The following is a 22,769-nucleotide window of genomic DNA, read 5'->3' as shown; positions in this document are numbered from 1 at the left end:
GTCCTGAGGCCCTGGGGCCTCCTGGCACAGCCCCAGCCAGGCTGGGCACTGTCAGCCCCTTGTCCTGCCCTCAGCATCCCCCCCTAGCCCACATCCCAGTGGCCTCAAGGATCTGCTGGAAGGAGTCCCTGGGGAGCCTTGCTCAGGAATGGCCCTGGGGGCTCCTGAATGCTCCCAGCAACTGCAGGTTTTTCAAAGGACTTTGGGTTTGGCTTTTGCCTTGGACTCTCTGAGAGGTTTGTGCAATCATGGCCTCCAATTATCTGCTGTAATTAGTCCCTGGAGAGGCTTTGTCAGTAACAACACTCAGTGGGGTTCATTAATGCTTCAAGGTACTTCAGTTATTTGAAGGTACTTGGTGTTTCCCTTTTGATACAGACTCTGTGAGAGGTTTTTGCAATCATGGCCCCAATTATCTGCTTTAACGAGTCCCTTGAGAGCTCTGTACTGACACTAGGTGAGGCTCATTAGTGGTTTGAAATGCTCAAGCTCTTTAAGGTATTTTGGATTTTCTGTTCCACACTGAGTCTCTGAGAAGCTTTTTGTGCCATCCTGGCCTCCAGTTCTCTCCTCCATGGAGTCCATGAAGAGCCTGTGTTGGGGATGGACCTCAGTGGGACCCATTCATGCTTTTAGACACTTAGTGTGTTTCCTCTGACTTTGACTCCTGGAAAGGTTTGTGCACTCTCCTCTCAGACCCTGAGGTTCCAGGGCTCATCTCCTAATTCATCATGGGGCTCATTACAATCAGGCAAGTTCTGACAAACCATGGCTCTGCCTTGCTTTCCCTTTGTTCTCATGCAGTTAATTGGGAATGTTTCTGTAGTGTTTTTTCTCTCCAATTTGAGATTTCTTGGCCAATGCATCAATTAGCGCGGTGGGTTCAGTGTTGGCTAATTACCAGTGCACTCATAGAATATTCTTACTCATTTTGTGCTGTGAGACAGGATTAGGAGAAAGGCAAAGTAGGCTCAAAACTTTAAAAGGGTATAAAGGAAAGTTTATTAATACTAACTAAAAGGAAGTGTAATAAGAGTCAGAACAAAACTTTCAGAACACTTTTCTTTCCCTACAACCTTTTCTTTCTTACTGACAATGTAAAGAGACAAAACCTAATATTTTCAGTTTACCTCTTCTAGAGTAGTCTTCCTTCAGTTCCTGTAGGGAGGGGAGTCTCTCTTTCTTGCTATGAAGACTTCTCCATAAGAAAAGAGTTCTCTTGTGGCTCTCAATTTCCATTAATAGCAGCCACCTGGAAAATCTGCAATCATGAAGTCCCTCCCATTTTTTGATAGCTTTTCCCACAGTTGTGTTTATGGATCATGTCAATTTATGGGGTATTAGTTTAAAGATGAGCTGTTTAAGAGCAAATGTTCTCTTCATCTATTTCTGAAATCATCTTCATCTCTGAGAACAGTGGTTTTCTTCTTCTCCCTATGAGGGCACAGGGTCTCATCACTCTGCTCTGTGTGTTCAAACTTCACATGGGATCACAGGGACGTCAACATTTGCTTACTTTACCATGGAGGTGTTTCCCAAACAAGTCATCTTCCCATCCTTTTCAATGTGTTATAGGGAAAAAGAGAGTTTGATGTATCAATTACATCCTTCTCCATAGCTTTTCAAGAGGATTTCAGTCCCAAGATTATGGCATTTCCTCATCCCTCCCATCTGGGACTCAACTTCCCCTTCACTGACCTCGGTGTCTTTATGTTGCTCCTCTGTGTGCCTGCACTTTGTCCTTTTCTCTCCCTCGAGGGAGGATGGAAGCACTGAAAGAGTTAATATCTCTCCCGGGGCCTGTAGATGGTTCCGTGACCCCGGCTGGGCTGGGTCCTTGCGGCCGGAGCTGTTTTACGATGGAGGTTTCTGCAGCGGCTGCGCTGGGGCTGTGTCAGGATGGGCCGCGCTGGGGCAGGGCCAGGATCTCAGCAGCCAGGCCAGAACACAGCAGCAGCACGGCCGGGGCCCATGGCTTCTCCTCCCCCTGCCCAGGGCTTGCGGGTGAACCCCAAGGGTGGCAGAATCTTGGCCGAGCCGGCCCGGCCCGGGGCTGCTCCTGGGGCCCGGCGGATCCTGGCTGGGCCCGGGCTGGTGGCGGGGCAGGGCTCGGTAGCTCCCAGGTGTTGGCAACCGCAGCCATGGCCCGGCCTGGCCTCGGCCCCGCGGCCTCCCCTGCCCTGCCCGGCAGCCGATGGGGCCTGGGGGCTCCCTGGGAAGGGGCCTGGCCCCAGGGCAGGAGCCGCCCGGCCCAGCCCGGCTGAGACGGGGGCTGGGCCAGCCTTGTTACCTCTTTGCTGGCCAGAAGGGAAAGAGACCCTCCCAGGCTTTTTCATCTTCAACATGTGTCTTCACAGAGTCATGTACAGTTTCCTTAGTGGTTTAACAGATTGTCAATTCTCAAAGCTATTACTGATTTTTTTTTATTAGACACAGAGGAATCTGCTAGCAGCTTCTCTTCGAACATCACTTCCATGATGCAAAACCCCCACACCAGCACAGAGCACAGAGCTCCTTTCTCCATATGGAGTGGTCATGGGCCTGAGGCCTCAAAACCCCTTTTTTGGGAGATCTCTGAGGGCTCCGCCCAAGGTGTTTTAAAACGAATACATTCAGTTCGGAGTCTAAGAAAATCACCAGAGGACAGGACCTGCCTGGCCTGTCTGTCCTGGCTGCTTTTGTCTGGGAGCAATCCCTAGATATACGGAATTTGGGAGGCCAAATTCTAATTTTGGCCATGGCCCTTGGCATGAAAGCTCATTCTTTTCCATCGGAAGGAAGGAACAGCCGCAGTGTTTCAGGGGAAGATGAGAGGTGATCACCAGAGGCCAAGGCCAGCCAGAGCTGGCAGGTATTGTTCTGGGAGATATCCGTACCTACAGGAAATCTTTTAGGGAGAGTACCAATTTTGGCTATGGTCACCTGAAAAGACGGATGGTTCTTTTCCATAGCAATGAAATCATGGAGTCCCAGTGCTGCAGGAGCTGATGAGAGGCAGCCCTTGATATCCCAAGATCAGCTGGACCTGTCAGGTGGCCCCTGGGAGGCCAAGCCAACCAGACCTGTTCCATGTTCCCTTGGTTCCATGGGGCTCTGAGGTGTCATAATGCTCCCCTGGTTACAGAATCACCAAATCACAGAATCACAGGGTTGGAAGAGACCTTTAAGATCATTGAGTCCTACTCATTCCTTGATGCCTCAAATAAACCATGGCAGCGAGTGCCACATCCAATCTTTTTTTAAACACATCCTGGGATGGTGACTCCACCACCTCCCCGGGCAGACCATTCCTGTACTTTATCACTCTTTGCATGAAAAACTTTTTCCTACTATCTAGCCTATACTTTCCTTGGCATAGCTGTAGACCGTGTGCTCTGGTTCTGTCACTTGTTGCCTGGAGAAAGAGACCAACCCCCACATGACTACAACCACCTTTCAGGAAGTTGTTGAGATTGATAGGATATCTCTGAGTCTCCTTTTCTGCAGGCTAAACACCCCCAGCTCCCTCAGTTGTTCCTCACAGGGTTTGTGTTCCCAGCCCCTCACCAGCCTTGTTGCCCTCCTGTGGAAGTGCTCAAGCATCTCAATGTCCTTCCTAAACTGAGGAGCCCAGAACTGGACACAGCATTCAAGATGCAGCATCACCAGTGAATGAGTACAGGGGAAGAATGACCTCCCTGCTGCTGCTCGCCACACCATTCCTGATCCAGGCCAGGAGCCATTGGCCTTCTTGCCCACCTGGGCACACTGCTGGCTCATGTTCAGCTGGCTGTCGAGCAGTACCCCCAGGTCCCTTTCTGCCTGGCTGCTGTCCAGCCACTCTGTCCCCAGCCTATAATATTGCAGGAGGTTATGTGACCAAAATACAGGACTTGGGACATGAAGTTATTAAACTTCATCTTATTGGACTCTGCCCAATCACCCAACCATTCCAGATCTGCCTGCAGAGCCCGCCTACCTTCCACCAGATGGACACATGCTCCCAGCCCAGTGTCATCTGCAGATTTACTAATGAAAGACTCAATCCCCTCATCCATGTCTTCAGTGAAGATATTGAACAGAGCTGGCCCCAGCACAGAGCCCTGAGGGACAGCACTGGTGCCTGGCTGCCAGCTGGATGCAGCAGCGCTCACCAGCACTCTCTGGGCCGGCCATGCAGCCAGTTCTGAACCCAGCACAGAGTGCTCCTGCCCCAGCCCTGGGCTGCAGCTTTTCCAGGAGTGAGCTGTGGGACACAGTGCCAAAGGCCTGGCTGGAGTCCAAATAGACACATCCCCAGCCTTTCCTGCATCCACCAGGAGGGTCACCTGGTCATAAAAGGAGACCAGGTTGGTCAAACATGACCTACCCCTCCTGAACCCCTGCTGGCTGGGTCTGATACCCTGGCCATGCTGTAAGTGCTGGGTGATGACACTCAGTACAAACTGTTCCATCACCTCACCAGGTACTGAAGTCAGGCTGACTGGCCTATAATTACCAGGATCCTCCTTCCCACTCTTCTTGTGAATGGGTGTCACATTGGGCAGCTTCCAGTCATCTGGAACCTCCCCAGTGAGCCAGGACTGCTGGTAAATGATGGAGGGTGGCTTGGCAAGCTCATCTGCCAGCTTCCTCATCACCCTGGGGTGGATCCCATCTGGTTCCATGGATTATGAACATCCAAGCAGCTCAGCAGTTCTCTGACTGCCTTCTCTTGGATAATGGGGGGACCATTCTGTTCCCTGGCACCATCTACCAACACAGGAGGACAGTTATCCTGGGGACAAGCTGTCTTCCACCAAAGACTGAGGCAAAGACTGTGTTAAGCACTTCTGCCCTCTCCTCATCTGCAGTTGCTAAGTTCTCTCCCTCATCCAGTATAGAACAGAGGTTGGTCTTACCCTTCCTTTTACCATTAATAAACTTGTAAAAACATTTTTTATTATCCTTTACAGAAGTCGCCATTTTAAATTCATAATGAGCTTTGGCCTCCCTGATTTTTTTCCTATATGCTCTAGAAGCCCTCTTATATATTTCCTGAGAGACCTGACCCTCCTTCCAAAGATGATTCATCCTCTTTTTATTCTTAAGGTCCTCCAAAACCTCCCTCCCCATCCCGGCTGTGCGATTGCCTCGTCGCCTCATCTTTCAGCACACAGTGACAGTCTGTTCCTGTGCCCTCAAGGTCTCTGTTTTGAAGCATATCCACCTTTTCTGAACCCCCTTGCATTTAAGGGCTGCTTCCCAAGGAACTCTTTGAATAAGCCTCCTAAATAGGCCAAAATCTGCTCTCTGAAAGTCTAGTATAAAAGTCTTGTTAATGTTCCTCCTGACTTCACCAAATATCAAGAATTTTATAATCTCGTGATCACCCTGCCCCAAGTGGCTTCCAACCACCACATCTCCCATCTCTATTTGCAAACAACAAGATCTAACACAGTACCTCCCCTGGTGGGCTCACTCACCAGATGTGACAAAAAGTTGTCCTCCACACACTCTAAAAATTTCCTGGACTGCCTTTTTTCTTCTGTATTAAGTTCCCAGCAAATGTCGGGCAAATTGAAGTCAGCTACAAGAACAAGGGCTGATGATCCAGACACATTCTCTAGCTGCTTACAGAATGAGTTGTCCACCTCTTCTTCCAGGCTGGGTGGACGATAACAGGCTCCCAGTAGGATGTCAGCCTTGTTGGCCTTCCCCCTAATTCTCACCCACGGGCATTCAACTTCATCATTACTTTCAACATCCATAGCATCAAAGCCCTCCCTAATATAAAGGGCCACTCCTCCACCTCTTGTATTTTTTTTTATCTCTTCTGAACAGTTTCTAGCCATCCAGTGCAGCACTCCAGCCATGTGAGTCATCCCGCCACATTTCCATTATGGCAATTACACCACAGCTCTGCTGCTGGGCCATGGCCTCCAGCTCTTCCTGTTTGTTACCCATGCTGCGTGCACTGGTATCCATGCGCCTCAGCTGGGCTGCTGATTTCACCCCTAATTCAGGCTCACTCAGCCATTGGGCCTGCTTCCAGACAGCCCAGCTGCATCCCCTTCCCCCTTCAGACCTAGTTTAAAGCTCTCTCAACAAGTTCTGCCAGTTCATAGCTAAAAACCTGCTGCTTCTTAACAGAGAGATGGAGCCCATCTGGTTGCAGCAGGCCAGGTACAGTAAAAGTTGCCCCATAATCAAAATTCTGCATTCAAAATTCAACATCAACTCTTAAGCCACTTGTTAATAATTTGAGCTCTTCTATTCCTTTCACTGCTCTTCTTAGCCTCCAAAGGGACTGAGGAAAAGACTACTTGTGCCTCTGTCCTATTAATCATCTGACCCAATGCCCCAAAGTCCCTTTTAATTGCCCTGACACTCCTCTTTTCAATCTCATCACTGCCAGCCTGGAGTATCAGCAGTGGGCAATAATCAGAGAGCTGAATCAGCCCAGGCAGTCTCTCAGTGATATCCTGTACCCAGGCCCCAGGGAGGCAGCAGACCTCTCTGTGGGGTGGGTCCGGTTCATATATGGGCCCTCTGTTCCCCTCAGAAGGGAGTCACTCACCACGATTATACTTCTTTCCTTTTTGATGTTACAGGTGGTAATCCTTCTCAGACATGAATCATAATTTGGGAGGCTCACTGGGCAGATAATTTTCTTCTAAATCATGCGGTTGACTCTCTAGATCCAGGGGCTCATAGCTGTTCTGAAGTGGCACCTGGCTGGGGAGTGGGGGCCAGAAGGAATTTTTATTATTCCCTCCTCGAGTAGATATCCACACCTACTCCCCTTCATCTGCCAGGTGTCCTTCTATTATCTGACAGTGAGAGGCATAAAAGAGAGTGGGAACCAAGGAGAGCATTGCTGTGCTGCCAGACCTCATGGAACCAAGGATCCACTGGGACACTGCAGGGCCTTGGGGGACCATGGCGCCATTGTGACACTGCGGGACCCAAGGATCCAAGGGACTTTGTGACACCAAGGGGTTCCATGGAAGCAAAGGGACATTGTGACACTGTGCGGCCTCATGGAATCATGGAGACCATTGGCACACTCTGGGGCCTCAAGGAACTGTGGTGACACCAAGCTGGGTGTGAGTGTGGATCTGCTGGAGGGTAGGAGGGCTCTGCACAGGGCCCTGGACAGGCTGGATCCAGGGGCCAAATCCAACAAGGTGAGGTTTAACAAGTCCCAGTGCCGGGTTCTGCACTTTGGCCACAACAACCCCTGCAGCGCTCCAGGCTGGGGACAGAGTGGCTGGACAGCAGCCAGGCAGAAAGGGACCTGCAGGGACTGATGGACAGCAGGCTGGACATGAGGCAGCAGTGTGCCCAGGTGGCCAAGAAGGCCAATGGCTCCTGGCCTGGATCAGGAATGGTGTGGCCAGCAGGAGCAGGGCAGTGATTCTTCCCCTGTGCTGTGCGCTGGTTGGGCAGCACCTCGAGTGCTGTGTCCAGTTCTGGGCCCCCCAATTTAGGAAGGACATGGAGCATGTCCAGAGAAGGGCAAGGAGGCTGATGAGGGGTCTGCAGCACAAGTCCTGTGAGAAGCAGGTGAGGGAACTCAGTTCGTTTATTATGGAGAAGAGGAGGCTCCGGGGAGACAAGGCAGTGTCAGGGCACAGGTTGGACTTGATGATCTCCAAGGTCTTTTCCAACCTTGCTGATTCTGGGATTCTCTGAAACCACCCTTGCAGCAGGTGCAGGATGAGCCCTGGGCCTCCTCTTCAGAAGCTGCAGCAGCCCAGCTCCCTCAGCTTCTCCTGCCAGCCCCAAAGCCCATCCTGTCAGTCCTGCAGAGCCTCTGCAGCTCCTCCTCATTGCCCAGAACAGGGAGCCCCACAGGCAGACACAGCAGCCCAGATGTGCCCCCCTGGCCTGGGGTGCCTCTGACAAGGGAGCAGCACCAGGCACTGCAGGAGCCTGCAGACAATTCCTGCAGCACTTGGAGGATGATCCTGCTGCCCAAGGGACATTCCCATGGTGCCAAGTCAGGAACTACACTGGGGAGTGGGGCCAGAGAGGAAAGGGCAAATGGGGATGGGCAGTTTGCAGAGGAGGGAAGAGGGGTGGGCAAGAGGAAGAAATTTGTAAGAGGAAGAGTAAAGAAAGCAAAGTTGAAGCAAAGGAAATGCTCAGGGCAGTTTGGGGATGGCTGCCAGGCAGCCCTGGCTCTGAGCAACAGCGTCTGCAGCGGGACAGGAAACTCCCAGCTGATGGGAACAAACTTTCTGGCTGACTGCAGAGGCCAGGACAAAGCTGAGTGGTTTCCCTGGTGTCCCCCAGATCTTGCTGGCCCCAGGGGCTGATGGCATTTGTGCTCCCTCAGGTTCATGTCCCCACAGCAGCAGCATGGGGGTGCTCCTGCCTGCTCTGTGCAATGCAAACAGGGGCTCCTGAGCCAGTGCTGCCGTGGCTGTGCCTGCAAGGATGGGGCACCTGTGTGAGCTGGGGGAGAGGCCAGGGCTGCAGAGGGGGGATGTTGTTGGCAGCTCCATGAGGACGCTCTGGGACGCTGCCCTGGGCTGTGCAGCGCCCTGGGGATGGATCAGCCCCTGCTCTGCTGCTCCTTCCCGTCTCCCCCAGGGCCCCTGCAGAGCCCCAGCCATGCTGTTTGCCCCCAGCCTGCCCATGGCCAGCCTGGGGCTGCTCAGCCTGGGGCTTTTCTGTGCTGAGCATTGGCCTGGCCATGTTCTTGAGAGAGCCTGGGCAAGGAGCCTGCAGCCCCCAGGGCCTGGCCTGAGGCGTCAGCACTGCCCCAGCAGTGCCCATGGCCTGTCCCTGCTGCAGCCCCGGCACTGCCACCCCCAGGACTGTGCCCGGCCCCGAGAGCACTCAGGCCCTGCAGCAACACCAGGGCCACCAGGGCAGCGGGGCAGGGCCACGGCAGCAGCACTGCCAACACCAAGTGCTGCTGCTGCTGCTGGGCACAGCTGCTGGGCCAGCACTGATCTGCCCCAGCTCTGCACACTGACATTGCTGCTGCAGCTCCAGAGAAGGCAACCAAAGGGCATCTCTGCAGAAAACTCTGCTGGGAGATCCTTTAGTTTCTTTAAAGCCACTGAGAAGGCGGCTCGTCTTTGACAGAGTCTATGTCAATGCCACAGGGGAGATGGAGAGAAACAAAATGAGAAATGGCACAGACAATGACATTTCTTGTGGTCAATTCCATGTCTGCACTGCGTGGCTCCTCCCTCTGGGCAGAGCACCTCGCAGTGGGATGATGTAATTTTTATCAGTCATGCAGTGACACTCAATGGCCCATTAACAAAAGATATCTCCCCAAAGGGAGGACTGATTTGTTGAAGAGATAAAGAAAACTGCCCAATTAGCAGAAGATAACTGCCCTACCTCTGACAGATGGCAAATACAATACACACATTATCTCTCAATCCAGAACAACAGGATTTCAAATTAATGGAATTTAACTTAACACTGCTCAAATCTGACAATAATGAAGCTTAACTTTGCTTAGTGTTATCAACCCGGAATTTGGATTAAATTAAACATTATAGAATAAAAAACTAATATCCTTAAAAGTTATACATACAACAAAATTTAACTTATTCTGATGCTATTCATGGAAATAAGGCACTGAAAAGTTGAACAATCCGCAATTGAAATAACAGTGTGATGGATTTACTGGGGAGATTCAAAGGACGTAATAAGTGTGTCATGTTTTTACGTAATTTAGTTTTGAGATAAGCCCATGGTAGCCAAAATTTTATGCAAGCATAAATTTAATAAGACCTTTTAAAGTGCAGTTTTACTGAAAGAAACAGCAATGTGGAATTCAGCAAATTGCCTGGCAAACCAGCAGCTTCTTGAAATCGTATTTAGTGTAATTCCAGATGGTCAATTTACCAGCATTTCTGTTAAAGAACCTCCAGCCAGTGCCGTGGTGGGGGGGCCTGGCGGAGCCACGCCGGGGGCTTGGGGGAACCGCGCCGGGAGCAGCTGAGCCACGCACCCCAAAGCGCCCGCGGTTCCCCCTCCTGTCCCAGAGCCTGTGAATGTGCCTCCGTGCCAGAGGGAAGGGGCAGGAGATCCCCCAGTGCATCCCCAGCAGGACAGTGTTGGCAGTCGGGTTGTCCTGCAGCCAGGGGCCATGCTGGGCTGGGAGATGGAGCAGGAGAGAGGGGGAAAGGGGCACTGACTTCCTCCTCACCTGCCTGAGTGTCTCAGGCATCTTTCTCTTCCCTGCTGCTTTCTCATCCATTGGGCCAAGGTTTGGGAATGGGAAATCCTGGTTTGGGGAAAAACAAGGGATGAGCACAGTGAGTCTGAAGGTCCTCTGCCCAAGTCCCTCTCTAGAAGTCACCTGGTAAAAACCTTCAAAAACCAAAAGTGAATAAAAAAAGCCACCAGGAGCATCTCATTTCCATTCTCATCCCTCTGGGATTCTGGTGGTCCCCCCTCTCATGGCTGCCAAAGATCCCATAGCTCCTGGGGATCCCCCCTCTCCAGGGTCCTGCTTAGGGATGCTGGGGGGTTTGGGGGTCCCAGGGTCCCTCTCTCCAGCCTCCCCCCAATCCAGTCACTTGGGGCTCTCTCCTCTCCCCACCGCTCTGTCCTGGTTTAGGGCAAATTTGGGAGAAATCCTCCAAAAGGGGTTTCCTCTAGAAAGCAAATTCAAGCAGCCTGTCCCCCAATCAGTTTGGGAAAAGATTTCCTTGGAGAAAAGTGGAAAAACTTGTTTATTTAACAGACAAAGCATTCATGAGCACAGCAAATGACCAATATTAAACAATAAACCCTCTTGCTGCTCCAAAAGAGATGACAAACTCAGAAAGTCCCTCTGTGGGCTGTAGCTCTGCTCACTCAGTCTCTTATCAGTCTCCTATCAGTTTCTCCAGCACTGGAAATGCCGTGGACCAGGCTCGGGCCAATGGGCCACAGGTGGAGCTGCCAGGGCTCTTCTGGATGTTGAGAGCAGGTTTAAACAGCTCTAAAGTAAAAGAAAAACCACAGTCCAGGGCACTTATCTGCCTCAGAGAGCTAAAAACTAACTAAAACCAAAGGAGAGCCCTGTCCTGCAATCTGTCTGTCCAGCAGCCGGAATATGGAGGAGTGCAGTTCCTTAAAAAACCTGCTCACTTCCTGCCTTCCTTCGCTCTCAGAACCTGCCTTAAAGGTGCAGAACTCATTTCTGGGCTAAACAGATGAAGAGGGTATGAGCATGATCCCAGGTTCAGCCCTTCTGGGGGTTTGGGGGTGTCTCTGTCCCTCTGACCCCAATGATGTTTGGACAGGGTCACATCAGGGCTGAGTGGGACAGAGACCCCCGAGCATCCCCCAGGATGAGAGGGACAGAGACTGCCCTGAGCACCCCCGGCACAGGGTGAGGGGGAGGGAGACCCCCCAGGCATTCCCTGGGATGAGAATGATGGAAACCACCTGGGGAATGGCCTGGGGTGACAGGGACAGGAACAGCCCCCACAAGCCCCTGCCAAGCATCACCCAGGGTAAGAGGCAAGAACAGAGCCCCCTCGAGCATCCTCTGGGCACTGGACAAAATAAACTTGGCAGAAATCAAATTCAACTCTGCATAAACCACTTTGATGAATATTTGATTTTCCCACAAGTGGCATGTGATGAAAACGCAAACCAATCCCAAGCATTAATAAACTGACAATAGAAGCAAGTGTGTGAAAATTCCAAGTTCCATCGGTTCCTGCACAGTTCCAGCTCAGCTGCTGGCAGGTTCCCATAAAAGAAAAGTGGAAATTTGGCCCAGTAGAGATTATTAAAAGCAAGAGAAAGCTTTGTGTAACTATCGCAAATGTGACAGGGATGAAGAGAATAATGATTCTCACATTTGGCAAAGCCCCTGAGCCTGTGAATTTGGCATTTATTCAGGAATGTAGCTCCTTGAGCTGGGCTTCCTGTGGCACTTTAGCAGCCTTGTGTTCCTCACCTTGGGGTGAATGAACCTTGTCAGTCACACTGGTAACATTCGTTCCCTTTTCTCCAGTGATTTGAACAAACTTTCCAAGGAATAACAAAATATTTTCTTTACACTGGCCACACACAACAGCCATTTTCCTCATCAGTTCTCCCACAAGTCGCTCAGAGGAATTTGCATCCAAGTTTCCAAGAGTTCCTCTGGAAAGAAAGAGCTCTCCTCCCACAGAGGAGGGAACCATGCTGTGGTCAAAGGCACTTGGGGTCAGACAACACTGCCTAAACGCACTGTGCCAAAATATTATACACAATCTGATTAAGAAAATTGTTAGAGAGATGCCTCTGCCCCAATTAAGGTGATAACAAGACCAAATGCAAAGTGGATTTTATTGAACAGTAAATGTGAGGTAGAGAGAGATGGAATAAAAGAGAAAAAAGGGGGGAGGGCAAGAGAGTGACAGGGACAGAGACCTCCCCTGGGGTGGGGCAAGTGTGACATTGTCCCCTGTGTGTGAGGCCTTCTCAGGGAGAGGGTTTTACACCTGAGCCAGTTTGGGTAAGGGGGGTGGTGTTCACCTCCCCAGCAGGGATTACCCCACTGTTTCAGGTTCCAGTGTAAGATGTAACCAAATGCATGTTTTCCATCACCACCTTTAGAAACTGTTATAAACAGGCGGGGTAGTGTTCTTTATCTCTTCCATGACTCAGCCCTGATAACGCCCTCCAGGGGCTCTGTTCTGTGAATGGGCCATTGAGTGTCCCTGCAGGACTGGTAAAATGACATCATCCCATTGTGGGATGCTCCGCCCAGGAGGAGGAGCCAAGCATTCCTATCTGGATATAAGCTGAGACTTGCAACACCAGGAGCACCTTGCCTACTGGATTGCCAGAGGACAGGAGCTCCATAAGCACCACTGCACCTTGAGAGGAGGACCAGATCCTTCTCCAGGATGACTGCTTTGACAGAATCACGATCATCACTGCAACAGGACTGCAGCCACCATTTAATGGGACTGCTACCAGCACCCTGACCAACAGGGTATCAGGTTATATCCTGACTCTTTCCATTTAAGGCAGTGTTTCTGTATCATTACAGAATTGATCTTAATTTTCTTATTCAATTGTAATTCTGGCTTAGACTCTCCCCCTGGTTTGCCCTCAAACCTGTACAAAACTCAATGCACTCATCTCTTGTTTTCCTCCCAAAACAGAATTTTACATCCCCAAACCACTGCCAGATGGAGGAGAAGGCTGCGAGGAAGAGGAAGATGTTCCGGGACCACCAGGTAGGTGAGGAGGAAGTCACAGCTCATTTCCCTCTCTTTCCTGCTCCATCTCCCTGCACAGCACAGCCCAAGGCTGCAGGACAACCCTGCTTCCAACGCCATCCTGCCAGGGATGCACGGGGAGGATCTCCTTCCCCTTCCCTCTGGCACGGAGGGAAATCCCATCCTCTCCTTGCCCTGCCTTCCCCAGACAAGGAGCTGAGGATGGAGACCAGCGACGACAAATCTCCACAGCAGAACCTTGTGGAAGAGGCTGTTTTGAGTGGCTCCATGGCACAGGAATCCAATGGGGAAGAAAATTCCCTGAGATACTGCAGGAGAAGGGGCTCCAAATCCAGCCCAGGTGAGGAGGAAAGACCTACCCTGTGCCAGGAAGGTGGACAGAGCTTCAGCCAGGGATCGGAGCTGGTGGCCCATGAGCAGCTTCATGATGGGGAGAAGCCCTACAAGTGCTTGGAGTGTGGGAAGAGCTTCAGGTGGAGCAGCCACCTGATCAGACACCAGATGATCCACACCAGGGAATGGGCCTACGAGTGTGGGGAATGTGGGAAGGGCTTCAGCTACAGATCCACCCTTATGACCCACCAACGCATCCACACCAGGGAGAGGCTCTATGAATGTCCTGAGTGTCAGAAGAGGTTTCAGACCCGCTACAATCTCCTCAGGCACCAAAGGATTCACACCGATGAGAGGCCCTTCCTCTGCCCCGACTGCGGGAGGGCTTCAAGCAGAATTCCCACCTCGTCACCCACCGGCGCATCCACACTGATGAGAGGTCCTTCCTCTGCCCTGACTGCGGGAAGGGCTTCAAGCGCAATTCTCAACTCATCACCCACCGGCGCATCCACACTGGGGAGAGGCCCTACGAGTGTCCCCAGTGTGGGAAGAGCTTCACCCACAGTTCTAACTTAACCAGACACCAACAGAGGCACCAGTAGGGGAAGCCCTGCAAGTTCCCCAACTGCAGGGAGAGCTTCATGCACTGCCTGCAGCTTCATCCCCCATTGGATGACCCATGCTGGTCAGAGTCCTGGTGATCCATGTTCCCAGTGATCCATACTGGGAAGACACCTGTCCCTTCTCCTGCCCCTGCCGATGGCATGATGTGGGATTGATGAACATGAGGGTTTGGCCATGGCTGTGTCGTTACATTCACTCCCCCCTCAGATCATTGCCATGGGCAAGAAAGGGAATCTCTCTATCTTCCTACGAGGAGAAGAGTGTCCTTTCTTGGCAGGAGGAAATTGTGTCTGGGAAGAGTCAGCTGAGTTGTAGTTTTCCATTTTTCTTATCCCTTTTGTTATCAATATTGTTGCTGTTCCTGTTTGTTCCTGATCTTGTTGCTGTACCCAATAAATTGTTCCTATCCTAGCCCAGGATCTTTGCCTTTTGTGCTTTCCATGGGAGGCAGGAGGCTACCAATCGGCAGCATGGTTTTAGCGGGACCTGAAAATTGGGGAATCCCATTCCTGAACCCCACCCTGTGGAAACCAAGCATCCCTACTGGTCCCAATCCTGGTTGCCATGCTAAGGATCAGATTTGTCACAGGCCCTCAGAGGGGTTCCATGGAGGCTTTCCAAGAGTCTCTAGGCTGTTCAAGAGCTGGAATGTCACAGGCAGAGACAGGGGCTCCATGGACACCTCCCAGGGGTTTCTGGGGATGGTAAAGAGCCCTGTGGTCAGAGGCTGTCACAGCCATTCCATGGTGACATCCCAGGGCACCTTGGGCTGCAAAGGCACCCATCTGTCACAGGCACTCACGGGGGCTCCATGGTGACATCCCAGGAGTCCCCAGGCTGCCAAAGAGCCGGGATGTCCCAGACACTCACAGGGGTTCCTGTCATGGGCACAGTGGGAGCTTCAGGCAAAGCTTTATTTCTTTATTGGAGAAATTCCTGCTGAGTCATGAGGTGGAGAAATGACACCCAACACCCACCATGGATCCTCAAACCCCTGCAGGACCCCTAGACTTCTAAAATTCCTTCTGAAAGAGTAGACTGGGAGCGGCTGGATCGAATCCCAGGCCCAGACTTTGTCAAAGATGTAAAAGATTGGACAGGTAGTATTGAACCTTAATTCAATTTGTCCCAGAGGATTAACAATGGAATTCCAGATATATTTATATAAATACAGCTCTGATTGATTCTGATCATGATTAGATAACATGCCTTATTTACACCACAGAGTAAATTTTTAAAAAAACAGTTATTTACTCCACAATACGGGAACTATAACAATTATTTGAATATAGTGCTCCAGGAAGCAATTTTGAAGTCAACAGGGCCTTGCTGGAGTTGTTGGAGCCCATTGCAGGCAGAGCCTCCTGCTCCAGCAGGAACTGCCTTTCCTGTGCCATCAGCAGGGCAGGTCCCGCTGCAGGAAAAGCCCCAGGCCAGCCCCAGCACAGGGAAGGGCTCGGGCACAAGGGCAGAGTGCCGTGCTGGGAGCTGTGGCAGGCAGAGCCTGAGGCACCAAAGGCACCTTGGCAGCAGCAGCTGCTTGCAGGCCATGGCCAGAAGCCTCCCTTGGCAGCCCGGCCTGGTGGCCAGCACTGCAGAGCTGCTGCCTCAGGGCTCATTTCTGCCTGGACTCTGAAAAGCCACTTCTGCTCCAGGAGCCTGCCTGGGAAGCCATTGGCCCCAGCACCTTGGGCACAAGATATGAATGACAAAACTCTTCATGCCAGCAGAGACAAGGGGCAGGGGAAAGGGGAGAGGCAGGCCCAGGGCACAGGGCTGCCATGGTGACGGCTGTGAGGTCACTGCCCCTGCAGCAGCCTGGCTGCCCTCAGCAGACATTCTGGCCAGAAGCGTTGTGAGGGCACCCAGCACATCAGAGAACCCACACAACAGGAATTCTGTGCTTGGGGATGAGATTGTTTCACTGGGTCAGGTTGCACAAACTCCTGCTCTTGGACAATTCCTGTGATTCCTGTGATGGGGAATGCAATTCACTGGAAAAACAGTTGCAGTTTTGTGCCACTGTCATCATTGTAAAATATTTCTCCTAACAAATGTAAATCCACCCTCATTCAGTTGAGAGTTATTGACTCTTGTTCTATTACTGCAAGATATGGAACAAAATAATGTTGACCAGAATTTTTCCATTTTCACAGACCTTGGAAAGTAACCAAAAATCTCCCAAGATGGGGTTTGGACGCCTCACCGCATAACCAGCAGGTAGAAGGGGGTGGCTCTTGGCTCAGTGGTGTGGAGACTGAGGACAGAACAGGAGCAGCCTGAGAGGGATTGAAGGGTGGTTTCAGAGAGGCTGGAGTTTTTCTTCATTGTATAAAACACCCAGAGAAAGAAATAATGGCACCAAGGGTGTGGAGTTCCCCTGCCCCAGGAAGGAGGCATTCTACCCAGACAGACAGCATCGGGTGAGGGGCGTGATTTAAAGAGGATTCGGCCCCTCCACCCTGTGGGGCACGCCCCTGCAAGCCCAGGAAAAGACACTCCAGCCCATCTGGTCAAATAAGGAGTGGCCACAGAACATTTTTCCTTTTCTGTACTCTCACTGGTTCAAATTCTACTGCAAAGTCCCTGCCATAGATTTTTCCACTGGTTGTCCTCCTCAATTCACTCCTTTGCAGTCCTCGGCTCCTTCTGCTATTGGACCCCGACCCTAAACTCCACCCCTACCCTGTCATATAAAACCCATGACAAGCCACCACCCCCTCTCCCGATTTGTTTCTTGTTTTGGTCCCTGGCACAAAAAAGGATCCTGGGCTTCGCTAAACCAAGACCCATCCTATTGCCTTCCTTTCCCTGTTGGTCATCGATGCCTGCCTGAGGTCTGATATTCCGGGGTCTGGGGGAGTCGTTTTGCTGCTTACTGCAGTGGAACACAGCACAAGGGCAGCTGGGGAGGCCCAGACTGGACATGAAAAGAAAAGAATTTCCTCCCCCGGGGCAGGGCTGTGGTGCAGAAGGAGCCTGGAGCAGCCCAAGGCTTTGTGTGTGCAGGCAGAGGCAGGCAGGAGGCAGAGCTGTCAGCAAAGGAAGGGGCCAGCCAGGTGGGGCAGCCGGGGGATGACGACAGCCTGCAGGGACAGAGGCGCAGGGCAGGGACACTGTAGGACAGCCTGGGCTGCACAGGGCACAGGGATGGGCAGCAGCTGCAAGGCCCTGACAGAGCCAACTTGGGCAGCACTTTGGCCATGGCTGCTGGCCCTGGGCCTGAGCCAGGAGGGGACAAGTGACCCTTGCAGGCCTGGGGCCTCATTGCCTCCTTGTCCCTGCTCAGCAGCCTGGCACGGGCTGCCCCATGGTGCTGCCCTTGGCATTGCACATCCCCACATGCCAGTGCCCATCCCAGGAAGAGCCCTGAGCAAGGAGGGAGGGACAGGATCTGCCTGGCCAGGGGCTGGGGCTCAGGCCTTGGGCCTTTGCATTCCTGAAACACATCCAGGTTTGCTCAACACCAGAGACACCTTTCCCTTGTTTGTCCCCAGCTGTCATCAGTTCATCAGTGCCTCCAGTGTTCTGCTCTGCCTGGAACCCGGAGACACTCACATGAGTTATGTCCCTCACTGGGACCCATTTAAAGTTAAATAAAGTTGGGACTTTGAATCTGATTTTAAGTTCTTGAGAAGGTTTTTGAGCACACTCTGAGGGATAGAGTCTGATGCAAGGAGCACCAAAGCCCCAGAGGGTCATTAAAGTCCTGCTGCTGTGTCTGTGCTGCTGAGCTGGGCCGGGCTCCTGGCCCAGAGGCAGCTCCTGGCAAGGGCAGCTCTGCAGAGAGACAGCTCTGGCCAGGAGCAGCTCCTGTGCACAGCCCAGCAGGGCTGGGGCACTGCCAGGGCAGCTCAGGGACACCAGTAGGGCACAGCCAGAGCTGACAGGGGCTCAGCACTGGCAGGGGCTGGGGGATGTCCCAGAGGGGGCTGTGTCACAGCAGCACCTCTGTGGCTGTGTCATGGAGGCACAGAGCAGCTGTGATGTCAGCAAGGGGCTGTGTGACAGCACAGAGTGGGCTGTGTGAGGTCACAGACTGGGCTGTGACATCACAGAGTTTGTTGTGTGAGGTCATAGAGGGGATTCTGTGACATCGCAGAGCAGGTTGTGACTTCATGGCATGGCTGTGTGACATCATAGGGCAGGCTGTGAGGTCACAGTGTGTGCTGTAGCATTTAAGAGTGCCAGTATGACATCACAGAGAGGGTTTTGTGACATCACTGAGGGAGTTGTGAAATCACATAGCTGTCTGTGATATCATGGAGTAGAGTATGAGGCCATAGAGCAGATCCTGCCATCATAGAGGGTGGCTCTGTGGCATCAGAGAGTGGGTTGTGACATTCTAGGTGACTGTGTAACATCATAGAGCAGGCTGTGACATCACACGGTGACATTGTGACATCGCAGACTCTTCTGTGACATCTCAGTGCAGCTGCATGACATTCCAGGGTGACATCCCAGAGTTGGCTCTGTGACACCAAAAGGGTGCTGTGTGACATCATAGGGGGCTCTGTGACATCACATGATGCTGTGTGACATCACAGGCTGACTGTGTGACTTCATAGGGGGCTCTGACATCACAGGGGCTGTGTGATGTCACTGGGGAGGTCACTCTGCCCCAGCTCCCCTCACAGTTCCCCCAGAGCAGTCCAACGCTGCTCGTGCACAGCGGGGTCCCCTGTCCCCCCGGGTCCCCCCGCTTCCGGTGCTGCAGCCTCCCCCAGAGGATGTTCCACAAGATCGACCCCAGAGCCTGACACGGGGATGGGGGGCCGGGGCCCTGGGGGGTGGGACAGGGGGACAGGGACCCCCCGGCAGCATCCCTGTGTCCCCCAGGGCCAGAGCCTGGGCCAGGGCTCCTTCACCCTCTTCTGAATGAGGGTTTGAGAGCGCTGAAAATATCCCCAGCAAGGGAGCAGCAACAACCAGATTTAATATTAAGGGACAGCACCACAAACTTCCTTGGCAAGACACATTGTTGACTGGACACTTCAGGCACACCAAAGAAACAAAGCAACAAAAAAACCAAACAAAATCCAGGCAATCGAACCAGAGATGAACTGAGAACTGTCCCTGACTCTGTGTGTGACACAAGGACAGTGAGGGCAATGGTAAAAGGAATACGGCCTAAAAGCGTAACAGAGCTCAAACGTAACAGGACTTAACTTGTACCTCAACCTTAAGTGATAACTTCAGCTTCACAATTTAGCAAAAGAACAGAGCTTAACAGTATTTAACCTAAATTATAACCTATGATTTTTCAATTTAATAGAGGAATAACACTTAATGATGTTCAGCTAACACTTAATGATGTTCAGCTTAGCTTATAACATATTAAACATAACAACTTAGCAAAAGAACAACTCTTAGCAGCATTTAATGTCATTTAGACCTTGTGACTTAACCTTTCTTACAGGCCTGACTGACTCAGCTATCCAAGGCACTCAAACCCCTCCGAGAGCAGCATTTCTGCCACATTTCCCCAGCACATCAGGTTTGTGTCCTTTGAGAGACCAGGAACTGGTGAGACTAGAGGCACAGGAAGGTTTCTCTTCATGGAAAACAAAAAATGTGAACATGATACAATTTAATAAACATCAAAAGCCTTCATTCAGTTTCTTGTGACATCCCAGCAACATCTGACATGTGCACCATCCACAAGGGATTGCCATACAGGAAGGATTTTAGACAAAGACATAAAAAGAGGTGATAGAAAAGATAAAACTACAACTAAGATGCTGACTAAGGAGGTATTTAAACTTCTGAAAGATTGGGCAATTCCCTGATGCTCAAATCATGAAGCCAATCAAGGATGATACATTGGAATCAGCAGAGAGCATCTGGAGGAAGACTTCTGGGAGCAATGTGAAGGACAAGGATCCAGCTGCTCTAAATGAAGAGATGTCCTTAGACATGGCCATTTCAAAAGGAGAGCTGGAAACACGTAAAGGAGGGGGTCATGAAATATTAGAGTGAATGATGTTCATGGCAAAGATAGAGGAGAAGATCCGTATTTCTCCACTTGCCATAAGTAGAAGAATCTAGTAGAATCAGGAAATTTCTGCTCCTGGTGGGAAAACTTGGCCATTTCTTAAAAGTACTCAAATGACCCAGATAATAAAGATTTCCTTGTATATTATGAAATGTACAAATATTAAAACCTGTGCCCCTTTCCAGGCAGACATCAGCTGTGTGCCCATAAACAGGCAGTGCCACTTGTGCCCTGAGGTGTCCAGCTGGGATTGCATCCCTCCAAGAGCACCTGAGGGAGAGCAGAGCACCTTGCAAGCTGCAGATTGTCCCTGACAGCCCCACAGGGCTCCTGTGCCATCAACATCTGCTCTGCTCCAGTCTGAAACAGGGCCCAGCATGGTGCCGGGATCATCAGAGAGCTGAGGTGTGTGTTGGAATTCAATGCCCTCCCCATGCCGCAGCAGCCCTGCATTTCCCTGCTCCAGCCTGGGTCTCCAGCACAGCCATGGAGGCTCTTTGGGCTCCTGACTGTTCCTGCAGCCCCCAAGGGCAGCTGAGCTCTGCCTGTGGCACAGTCAGCCCTGGCCAGCGCAGGCCATGCTCAGCAATTGCTTGTGTGTGCCTTGGCCTTGCTGTCAGCCCCGGCAGCGGCTGCGTGGCCCCTTGGTGGCCCTGTGCTGGCCCAGCCATGGTGGCCCAGCCCCTGTGCAGGCCCAGCCCAGGCCAGGAGCATTGCGGCTGGGAACGGCCCCTGTGCCGTGCTGCCCACAGCAGCCTTGGGGCTCTGTGCCCCATGGCCTCCCTGCTGGGCAGCCTCTGCCAGCTCCTGCAGAGCCCCTGGCACCTGTGGGCCTGCACAGACAGCCCTGCCCCGGGCTCTGCCGGCCTCTGGGCCAGCAGAGAGGCCGGCCAGGGCTGGCCATGGCTGGGAACAGGCCCTGAGCCCTGCAGGAGGATGGAGCTGGGCCACAGCCAAACTCAGCCCAGGCCAAAGCTGGGCTCAGCAGCCAGGGCTGCCAAGGGCTGGGCACAGAGGCTGGCACTGACAAATGTCCTGGGCCCCCTCCCTGCTCTGTCCCTGCCCCCAAGGGCACAGAGCAGCCTCCTCTCTGGGGCACTTGCCTGTTTTCAATGCCTTGCACAGGCGCTGGCCCTGCCCCACACGGACTGGGCTGAGTCCTGCCCCTGCACGCCCAGCCAGGCTGAGATGGACACTGATGGTTTCTGGGGCAGGCTCTCTGAGCCCAGCCCAGCTCCCTGCAAGCTCTGCCAGCTGCCCTGAGCTCTGGGCAGCACCAAGGGCCTCTCCCCAGCCCAGCCCAGCTGACTCTGGCCCCACAGCTCTGCTGAGGCCAGGCTGCTCTGGCCACTGGCCCCACGGCCTCAGCCCCTGCCAAGGGCACAGCAGCAGCTGCAGCTCACACAGGACTCAGCCCCAGCCATGGGGGAAGGTGCTGGGTAAGGCCAAAGGAGGCTCCCTGCCTGCCCTGCTCCCCTCTGGCTCAGGTGCTGAGAGCTCTGCAGCCCCTGCTGCCATCCCATGTGCCCAGGGCAGCTCTGGGGCCCTCAAGAGCTGCTCCTGCTCCAGGCCCAGGGCCCATCCCAAAGCTGGGGTAGCCACAAAGCTGTGCCCATTGCTGTTCATTGCTGCTCTGATGGGGATGGATCCTCAGCCACTTGGAGGCTGATGATGAATTTTCCTACTCCAGAGTCCTCTTCTTTCTTGAGCTCTTCAGTTCAGGAATTCAGTGAGAAAAGCTCATAAACATTTGTTCAACATGCCCAAAGAAGAAAAGCCATTTGGAATAACAGAAGTTTTCAAGTTTTCTGTAATTAATTAGACAGATATCGGAAGTGTATTCAAAGTGTATATACTGTCTTGAAAACAATGCAGAGAGAACAGTTTGTTCTGTTAAATTTTTTTTCCTGTTTATAGATTGATATAAGCAATGTCCAGTTGATATTGACCCCCAGCACCTTCTAATGCAGACTGAATAGGTATGAAAATCAAGACCCTTCATGGCCGAGAGTCAATCAGACTGTGTCTCCTGCCCCCTCCCGACCATTTCCCTCATCCAACCCCTGGCACTCCTATGGATCAGGAATGGTGTCACCAGCAGGACCAGGAGAGGAATTCTTCCCCTGTGCTGGGCGCTGGTTGGGCAGCACCTCGGGTGCTGTGTCAAGTTCTGGGACCCCAAATTTAGCAAGAACGTGGAGGGGCTGGAGTGTGTCCAGAGAAGGGCAACAAGGCTGGTGAAGGGTCTGGAGCACAAGGCCTGTGAAGAGAGGCTGAGGGAGCTGGAGTTGTTTATCCTGGAGAAGAGGAGGCCCGGGGGAGACAAGGTGGTGTCAGGGCACAGGTTGGACTTGATGATGTCCAAGGTCTTTTCCAACCTTGCTGATTCTGGGATTCTCTGAAACCACCCTTGCAGCAGGTGCAGGATGAGCCCTGGGCCTCCTCTTCAGAAGCTCCAGCAGCCCAGGTGCCTCAGCTTCTCCTCCTAGGCCCAAAGCCCATCCTGTCAGTCCTGCAGAGCCTCTGCAGCTCCTCCTCATTGCCCAGAACAGGGAGCCCCACAGGCAGACACAGCAGCCCAGATGTGCCCCCCTGGCCTGGGGTGCCTCTGGCAAGGGAGCAGCACCAGGCACTGCAGGAGCCTGCAGACA

At 52.4% G+C, this 22,769-nt stretch overlaps 1 long non-coding RNA gene across 1 annotated transcript; it reads right to left on the bottom strand.

Annotated features, from left to right (window-relative positions):
* Positions 1-6,543: 6,543 nt before the first annotated feature.
* Positions 6,544-6,901, bottom strand: LOC135305799 (uncharacterized). Its single transcript, XR_010366783.1, has 2 exons — positions 6,853-6,901; positions 6,544-6,696 (listed from the first exon to the last, which is right to left on the bottom strand). It is a non-coding gene; the product is annotated as an uncharacterized LOC135305799 (long non-coding RNA).
* Positions 6,902-22,769: the final 15,868 nt, after the last annotated feature.

This window comes from Passer domesticus, chromosome 8 (genome assembly GCF_036417665.1).
Source record: "Passer domesticus isolate bPasDom1 chromosome 8, bPasDom1.hap1, whole genome shotgun sequence".
NCBI classification, from domain to species: Eukaryota; Metazoa; Chordata; class Aves; order Passeriformes; family Passeridae; genus Passer; species Passer domesticus.
Note: the sequence above shows the minus strand (reverse complement) of the source record. Positions and strands in the feature narration are given on the sequence as shown.